The following is an 8,952-nucleotide window of genomic DNA, read 5'->3' on the forward strand; positions in this document are numbered from 1 at the left end:
GACCAAGGGGTTTGACCTCCCCTGGCTCAATGACAGGTGGGGCCGCCCTGCTAACTAACCTAGATTAGGATTAACTAAACCTAGCTAATTTAGTTTAGCTACTGACACGCGGGACCCACTGGTCAGTTTGACCTGGGCTGCCCCGTTGACCCGCTTACGTCATGCTGACGTAGTGCTCACGCAGTAATGCATTTTCTGGAATTAGTTTATTTCTAAATAACTAGAAAATCCAGAAAATTGACTAAACTTCTAAAAATCATAGTAATTCAACCGTAACTCCAAATCAAATAATCTATTTATATATAAAAAGTACTTGACGGGTTAACGAGAAAAAATAAATTAGTCTAGAAATTACCACAAAAATAAAAAACATATAACCGTTAATAATTTAATAAAGAAAATTATATAGCCATTAGATTAGATTTAAGTCAAAATTTACCCACCACTGCCATTATAATGGACCAGACCGTCCTTTCTTCACGTGACTTTTTTTCTCTAAAAAATCCACCACGCGTTCTTTCCTCCCCTAACTTTTTGCCTCTAAAAAATCCATCACGTATCAATCTAGGCTTCCAGCCTTCCTACGATTTAGGGATGCAAAGAAAGAAAAGACCCAAGCAGAAGGCATAGGTCGCCTCCGCCGAGTTCGAGGTGGCCGGCTCGCACAACGCAGCGTGACCAGGTAGGTAGGTTGATTACTTCTCTTGAACATCCAAGCCATATATGCCCTTTTGTTTTTTTTGCCATATCCTATGAAGACACTAATCTCACGATCAATTTTACCATCCATGTCATGTTCTTCACACCAATCTTACAATCAATCTCACGGTTCCAAAAACATAACTCACAATAGGTTGGACTCATATCCATGACAAGCAACCTCCAGCATTTTAACTTCCCGTCCTTACGGATGATGGAGCAATTATTGCAAATCAATATACACCGTCATAATGGATTTCCCTAAAAAACAGTTAACTCTCACGAGCGAGTGTCCAAATCTCCTTGATTGTGCCATCGGCTCCATCGAGCAAGCAGACCACCTCCGGCAAGTACCATCTACAGAGATCATATAGAACTGATATAAAGTTTACTCTTTTCTCAAAAACAATACTTTTTGGGTATGACAATACAACTTACATCTTCTATTCAAGGTATGACAACACAATGAAATAGCTTTTTAATCATGTCCTAAGTTCCCGTTGTGATTTTTTAGTCATTATTCTAGATCAACTTCGCATCCTTGATTGCAACCTTATCATATTCTTAGAGTTCAATCTTTCTCAACAGAACATAATCAGCAGTACAATCCACGTCCTTAATTTAAGGTGTGACAACACAATCAAGTACTGCCTCTGTAATATAAGACATTTTCTCGACTTGCCATATAAAGCATCTTATATCAATGAACAGAGGCAATAGCCTTTAAGTTCAGATCAGACCCTAAGTTCACCTTGCGATTTTTAATTGTACATGAACTTGCCATCCTCAATTGCAATCTTATTCTTCACTAAACATATGCTTTTTATGGATTTGCATGTAACTACACCACTAGGATAAAAGGTACTCACATATTTGTGTTTTCAAATGAAGATTGGAACTTAACATCCACTGGTCTTGGAAGTTGATCTCCTTTCTACAACAAAGACGGAATTTTGTAAGCAGAAAAAATATCAAAATCATAAATCTTCATAATCTTGAGCAGTACTACACAACGACTTTACAATATCTCATCTTCTCCATTGTGCAGGAAGAACCAAAGGAAATAAAAGGTGAGCCACATAGCAAAAATGTTAGAAGTCTGCCAAGGTGGTTAAAAGTATGAAATATGCAATACAACAAGCTGATCCATTACTAACCATGAATCTTTAATAGGTGGTATTATAAGAAAAAGATTTAGCTTGGATTTGTGATTCAAGTAGGCGCACGTGGGTTAGTGGTTTAAGCTTGGACCAGGGAAAATATTTCAAATTATTTCTTACTGATGTGAGTCCAGTCAATAAACAATGAAAAGTTAGGAGAGGAGAATGAAACTTCAAGACAAGAAAATGAGAAAACATTCGATCATAGATGGAGATGTGCCAGACTGCACAACTATGCCAAAAGAAGAACCTTTGAACCACGTGCGCAAAGAAAATTGTACAAACTTGTTTCTTTATGTGTATTATCATCCACTATCTTTACTTACTGCTTTGAATTCAACTGCTAAACTTCTCTTACATGATGCACGACTGTAGTAAGGTGTACTGGAAACAATATTATAGATTGCTTCTGCTTTGAGCAACAATTGTGTTATCTATGTCTACCATTCTTTCCAGGCTTACAAAAGTTTCTTCAATAATCCAGTGTATTTGATGTACAAATATCTGATCTTACACAGTTTACCATCCACAAATGGTTATCAAGCCCGTCCGCCTATGCAGTTCCATATGATCTGCAACTAATTTGAAGTGGTGTATTAAGTAAATAAAAACATGCTACATTTGGTCCTGACCGTAGCTATCAATTATTTCTTTGTCAAAACAACATGAGAACAAATTTCCATGTAGTATGGCTTAACCAAGACAACGGCAAAATCAGCATTGTTTCATTGCCACAGGGAACCATATCATGTAATCCCTCCGTAAACTAATGTAAGAGTGTTTAGATTACTACTTTAGTGATCTAAACGCTCTTATATTAGTTTATAGAGGGAGTACTAGCTAAAACACTCAGAATGGCAAGGAATAAACTTGAAAAGGTGGCTATCACAACGTGAGATTAAGACGACATGACATGCCATCTGCAACTGAAGTTGCAGCCTTGATTGTGAATGATACAACACAGAATAGAAAAGGACGAGATATCATTGTTCAGTACAAAGACATGAGACCAAAGAGTATCAGAGAACCATTCAAAATTCATGGCTATGCAGTATATATTATTATTCCCCTACGGAGAAGATGGGTATAGAGAAAATACACATTACACATTAAAATAAGGTGCAAAGTCGAAGAGAAAGGATATAACAATGTTGGAATACTATGAGAATCATATACAACAACATACTAACCTGTCGAAACACTTGCTTGTGTGTGAAAAGCCTAAATTGCAGTTCATTGCCCTTGCATATATTTTGTTGTACAAATAGACTGGATCGAAAGGCATCAAGGAAACCTAAGAACGGAATTGTATGCTGACTTGCAAGACGCAATAGAAATACAACGGTTGACCAGGTATGAAGGAGAATACTACTGCCATGTGCCATCCAGCTTGACAGATAGACCAAGATACAAAGCAGAAAACTACCAAGATGCTATGTAAATATGTCAGTGCCTTGGATACACAGACCTATTTGTGACAGTCACATGCAACGCAACTTGGCGGGAGATTCAATCTATCTATGCTACAGGAAGTAGGCCAAGCAGCAGTAGAAAACCTTATATTGTTGGTTTTCCTTTTTTTGCGAGGAGAAAGGTCTAATATTGTTGACTGAGTGTTCCACATAAAGCTCAAGGAGTTCATGAGAAACATAAGAGAAAGGGAATACTTAGAAAAAAACACTCTCAAGTTATATCCTATTGACTTGATCACACCTGTTATTTTCCTTTATATAGCAGATGAACTAACAATAAGGATGATGTGGTCAAGAACATAGTGTACACAAAAATATTCTGAAGGTAGGAACTAAACAAACACTTATAGATGCTACTAGCCTTTTTAGATAACCATAAGTACATGGAGCAAAACTGACTTTCTATGGTAATAACATGATATGGCAGGACAGATATATTCTACTACTCCCAGAAGTATTCAAAACATGCATCAACATTCAATGGAAATAACTCAATATTATAATTTGTCGACACCATATATTATCAGATATTTTAAACTTATCCTACTGTGCAATACAATAGTGACAGTATCCACAGATCGTTATAGTTAATATGCGAAATGTAATAGCACCTATTTTCATATCACCTATTAAAATTAATTCAATCTCTGGGAAATCTTAAAGCTATAGCTAATCACAAATAAACTAATTACTTATTAAATTTGTTGAATCTGAACGAGGGCAGAGGGGCCTCTGCCAATGCAAGTCCCAAGTACAGAAAAAGGTGGAGGGGGCATAAATAAATTTACATCTTTTCACTAACAAGCTGTACCTTAATGCACATTATATTGGTTTAGGCAAAGTTCCTTCCTAGCTCGAGCTCCACGATACCTACTATCTGGACCATTGGTTCGCTTTGGGATTTGTGTGGTGAAGACGCATCACGAGCGTTGTAGCTGTTCGCAGCAGTGTAATTAGCAGGTTGCCCCACACTGTTACTTTTGTACCGTCTTTTTAGCTGCCCCTCCTGTCTATCGAACAGAGAACAGATCCCTTCGGTCTGTGCCGCTTGTGACAGATAGATTAGAAAATATGTAGGGCTCCATGCTAGGTGCTAGGCCGTCCAGGGAATAGGAATCTTGCTCCTTTTTAGGACCAAGGGCGGCTAGCAAGAAAATGCGAAAATATGAGTTGGAAAACGGCACACGCCAACATGTGGCAACGAGAGATTAGACACATCATGCAGTGGATTTCATTCGACAACACTGTCGCGGTTGGGCGGTGCATGGGTCTCTTCTGCATGAGGGTCTTGTGAGAGAAAGTGAGGAGACAGAGAGAGAAAGCAGGTTTAAGATGTTTTCTCCTCGGATTTAAAAGAGAGAGGGTGAACCAAGATAAATAATTTTCTGTACGTTGAGAGAGGTGCTGTGAGAGAGAGCTAGCTACCCCGTCCAAAGTTTTCCGACAGATTTTCTTGAGAGGTTTGGTTAGTGAAAGATGCAAAGCTTGCTCACGCGCCACTTCGCCTGGAATTTGATGGTATAGTGTGATATACATGCATGCATGCTAGAGTTAAACAGTTGCCTTGCCCAATTGAAACAAAAAAAATGTCAAAATGTAAAAAAAGAAAACAGTTGTGCCTTCCTCATATAGTATCAATGGCGATGAAAAAAAGAGGTAAATACACTGTAAGTCATAGAACTTGCACGCGATGGTCAGTTTGGTGCATAAACTTGTAAAATACATGATTCTGGTCATCTAATCTGTCCCTCCGTTCATATACGGTGCTTTCTACCGTATTCAGCTATATCATGTCAATACATGGCGTGCCAACGTGGCAGGGGTCCATTGTCAGCGGTGGGTAACCCGTGTGCACTATTTTTTTCTTCAGGAAGCACCCTTGCATTTTTTTATTTATGCAAAAAATTCCTCAAATAAAATGAAAAATGATGAACGAACATTGGGATTCGAACAGAACACCTGCTACGATCCGCCACGCTTCGATAACCAATTGACCTACATATTGTTCACACTCTTGGAGCACAATTAGCTTTATATAAGAAATATTGTGCGGCCTTAAAAAAAGACAGTACGAGCTAAAATAGAAACCAAAACGAGAAAAAGGGAAGGCACCGATTCGAACCTATGACCACATTTTTTAGAAGAACCTATGAACACATAAGCTCGCCGCGTGTGGGAGCACCAACCATCCGGCCACAATGAGTTAAAAAAACATCAGCCACAATGACATTTAAATAGATAAACACAATTTATCTTATGTATTCTTCTTTCTTTTTTCCATTTACAATAAAATATAGTTCATAATGAATATACGTCAATTTCTTTCGGACAATCAACAGAACTCATTATAAATTCGAAAATCTAGATAAAAAAATTATATGTAAAAAATAATGTACATAAATTTTTCGGAGAAATTAACTATTTTTTGTTTGAATTCAAATAATTTAAAAATTAAAAATATGGAAAAATGAATATAGTGCACAGTGAATATAGTGCACAATGAATATACACATTTTATGGGGACAAATCAGAAAAACTTTGTTTCAAATTGAATAATTCGAAATTTGAAAATCTAGAGAAAAGGAATGTGGCTCAGAATGAATGTAAGTATTGTTCGGACAAATCATCTAATTTTTGTTTGAATTTGAATAAGCTATATAAAAGAAATACAGTTCATAATCAATGTACGCAAATTTCTTTCGAACAAATCACTGGATATTTTGTCTGAATTCGAATATATTAAAATTGGAAAATCTTGATAAACGAAAATACAGGTCCGAATGAATTTACGTAATTTTTTCCTGGAAAAATCAAATAATTTTTTTCTTTAAATTCGAATTTTAAATTAAAAATCTAGATAAAAGAAAATGTTGTGTAGAAGGAATGTATGTAATTTTCTTTCAAACAAATCAGTGGAAGTTTTGTTTGAATCTGAATCATTTTGAATTGGAAAATGTAGAGAAAAGAAAATATATTCAGAATGTGTACTTTTATCCCAGAGGTGATATACCTTAGTAGTCCAAATGAAACAGCAAGCACGATCAGTTGAGGTGGTTAGGTTGTTAGCGCCATTACAACAGTTTGTAGTTTCGAACTAACTCGCTCCGTCCCTTTTTTTCCAGCCAAATGTTTTTACAGCGAATACTGACGGCTGGGACCCAGCGGACAACTATTGTTGGAGTGCTTTTGTACAAAGTAAAAAAACAAGGGTGTTTTTTAGAAAAAACATCACGTGCATTAGGCACTGACAATGGGCCCTTGCTACACTGGCATTGCCACGTAGGCAGCAAATACATCCACGTACGGGAAATATGACCGTATTTGCACACCCGCACAAATTTAATGACCAGAAACATGTATTTTGCAAGTTCGTGCATCAAACTGATCGTCGCGCGCAAGTTGTAAGACTTCTAATGTATTTAACTCTGAAAAAAATGGTGATACAATCATACAGTCCAGCTTTCAAACAACTAGTCTGCACACTCTGTTGAAAAATATTTAAATGCATGTCACCTCTCTCTCACTGTAGCACAAGACAGATGATGCAAGACAAAAGCTTGGGAGGCTGTGCGTTGCTTGTGGACAAAAGCATGCAGCAGCACATGGTACATCATGTCATGTACAGTACCCTGGTATAGGCGTCAGAGTATTAAGCGGCAAGCCCCTGGTGCGGTGGCTTATTTTGGTTTAGCCATACACATGCAGAGACAGGATAAGAAACAAGAAAAAGATATATGAGAAAGATAGGAAAAGGGTGAAGGGGGGACCTCTAGGTGGTAGAATGAGTCGCCGAATTCAGGCTGCCACTGTCGAGGATGAAGACGACCTACCGGGCTGCCTTGCTCGGGGACAACCACGATGCAAGGGAAAACAACGCCGCCAGCATCCTCACAATCGATGTGGATCCAAGCTGGCTCCGGGAGACGAGATCCACGCCCACATCGCCTCCAAGGACGCTAACGACGACGACACAGTCAAGATCGGCAAGCTCGCATCCTCCATGGCGCGGCTTCTCATCGAGCCCTACTGCCCCTCCGTCGCTGTTGACCGGCCTGAGAGATCGAGGAGGCGTACAGCGAGCCAAACTAGGCTCATCCCGTGGCCGCACCAGTGAGCCGAGCTGCAGCGGTGCGTGCAGGTGAGGACGAGCAAGGTCATGGCAAGGAATCAAGAGGGGACTTGAGGTGTTGTTGGGAAGCTTGAGCTCGAGTGGAAGCAATTTTGGTGGAGCGAGGGGACGGAAGGACACTAAAAGGGGATTAGTCAAGAGCTACGTTTTTGTTTCAGTATATTCAAGAGCTACTACGTGTGAGTGAGCTTCAGAGAGAGAGAGAGAGAGAGAGACGTGTGAGTGTGTGAAGGTGTGGGTGCGAGAGAAGTGATCCTGTTCGGCTTCCACCAGAAAAATGTGTCCAGTTGTACATCTCCGTGATCCTGCTCGTCTTTCACCAGAAGAAAAAAAAACATTGGTTTAAAGACAACTCAAAAAATTCCTCCTAATCAGATTGTGTACAGGTGGAGTTCACATACGTGTGCTCAGCCTAAATTATATACTCCTATAATGCTTTATGCTGTAAAATGGTCTGAATATTACACGACCATAGAAAAAAAACTCAAACCGGTAACCATCATTGTTATTTGGACTATGCATATGAAAGTATCATTTCATGTCACCATCACAACTATCAACACAGTCGTGCAGACGTATCCGGCAAACCCACAGCTACAGTGAGGCGCCCCCAAAGAATTCAGTGATAAAGTTTGATCTCAATATTTTCCCAAATATGAAACGATAATTCCACATACCATCAAAACCATCAAATGGTAAAATCATGTTTAGCACCAGCACTTGACCAGCATACGATAAAAATATCGAATATCTACTTTGTTAGTTATTTAAACTTTATTCACTATAGCTTGCACACATCTTTTATTATGGGTGTCTCATTTTTGTGCCCGGCTATTTGAGGATAAAATATGTGTGTTCGCAATCACATCAACAACATCCAGTATATCTATGGTCAGACCATAAAAGATGGTATAGACATTGGTGTTAACGTATCATATGTGGATAGATATGCCACATGCTGAAAAGAAAGAGTTAGATCATCTGCATGGAGATGTGATCATCTTGATGAATCAATTCCTTTCCGAATGTCCAAAAAATAGGGAGACCAGTGAGGCCAAAGCAAAATGTGCAAAACTGAACATGAATACAAGAGTAAGGGTGTAAATAAACAATAATTATTGTTGTAGTTGGATGATCAACACAGTCGTCTCATTCACTTCTAGGCACACCCCAAATTTTCAAACATTTATATTACAAAATCTACGAGAAAGAATAAATATATGTACAAAAATTAGGTGAATTTTAGAGACTAAGGCTTTATTACTTGCCCATCCTCTCAAAGGCAAATGTTAGGCATTTTTCTAAATATTCTTCTACCACATACACTTTATTTCAACAAGGGAAACAATGGTCTAGGTCTTTCAATGCTGCATACCTTATTCTGGAAAATATAATAACCTTTGTACATTATATCCACATAAGTCTATAATTTACTTCAAATCAAATTGGAAATTTTAAAAGCTTTGCCCGCGCTTCTCAAGTTTTAACTGCA

At 38.4% G+C, this 8,952-nt stretch overlaps 1 long non-coding RNA gene across 1 annotated transcript; it reads right to left on the minus strand.

Moving 5' to 3' along the window:
* Positions 1-811: 811 nt before the first annotated feature.
* Positions 812-7,802, minus strand: LOC125544620. The gene is made up of 2 exons (XR_007299574.1): positions 1,569-7,802; positions 812-1,056 (listed from the first exon to the last, which is right to left on the minus strand). It is a non-coding gene; the product is annotated as an uncharacterized LOC125544620 (long non-coding RNA).
* Between the last annotated feature and the right edge of the window lie 1,150 nt (positions 7,803-8,952).

This window comes from Triticum urartu, chromosome 3 (genome assembly GCF_003073215.2).
Source record: "Triticum urartu cultivar G1812 chromosome 3, Tu2.1, whole genome shotgun sequence".
In the NCBI taxonomy this organism is placed as follows: Eukaryota; Viridiplantae; Streptophyta; class Magnoliopsida; order Poales; family Poaceae; genus Triticum; species Triticum urartu.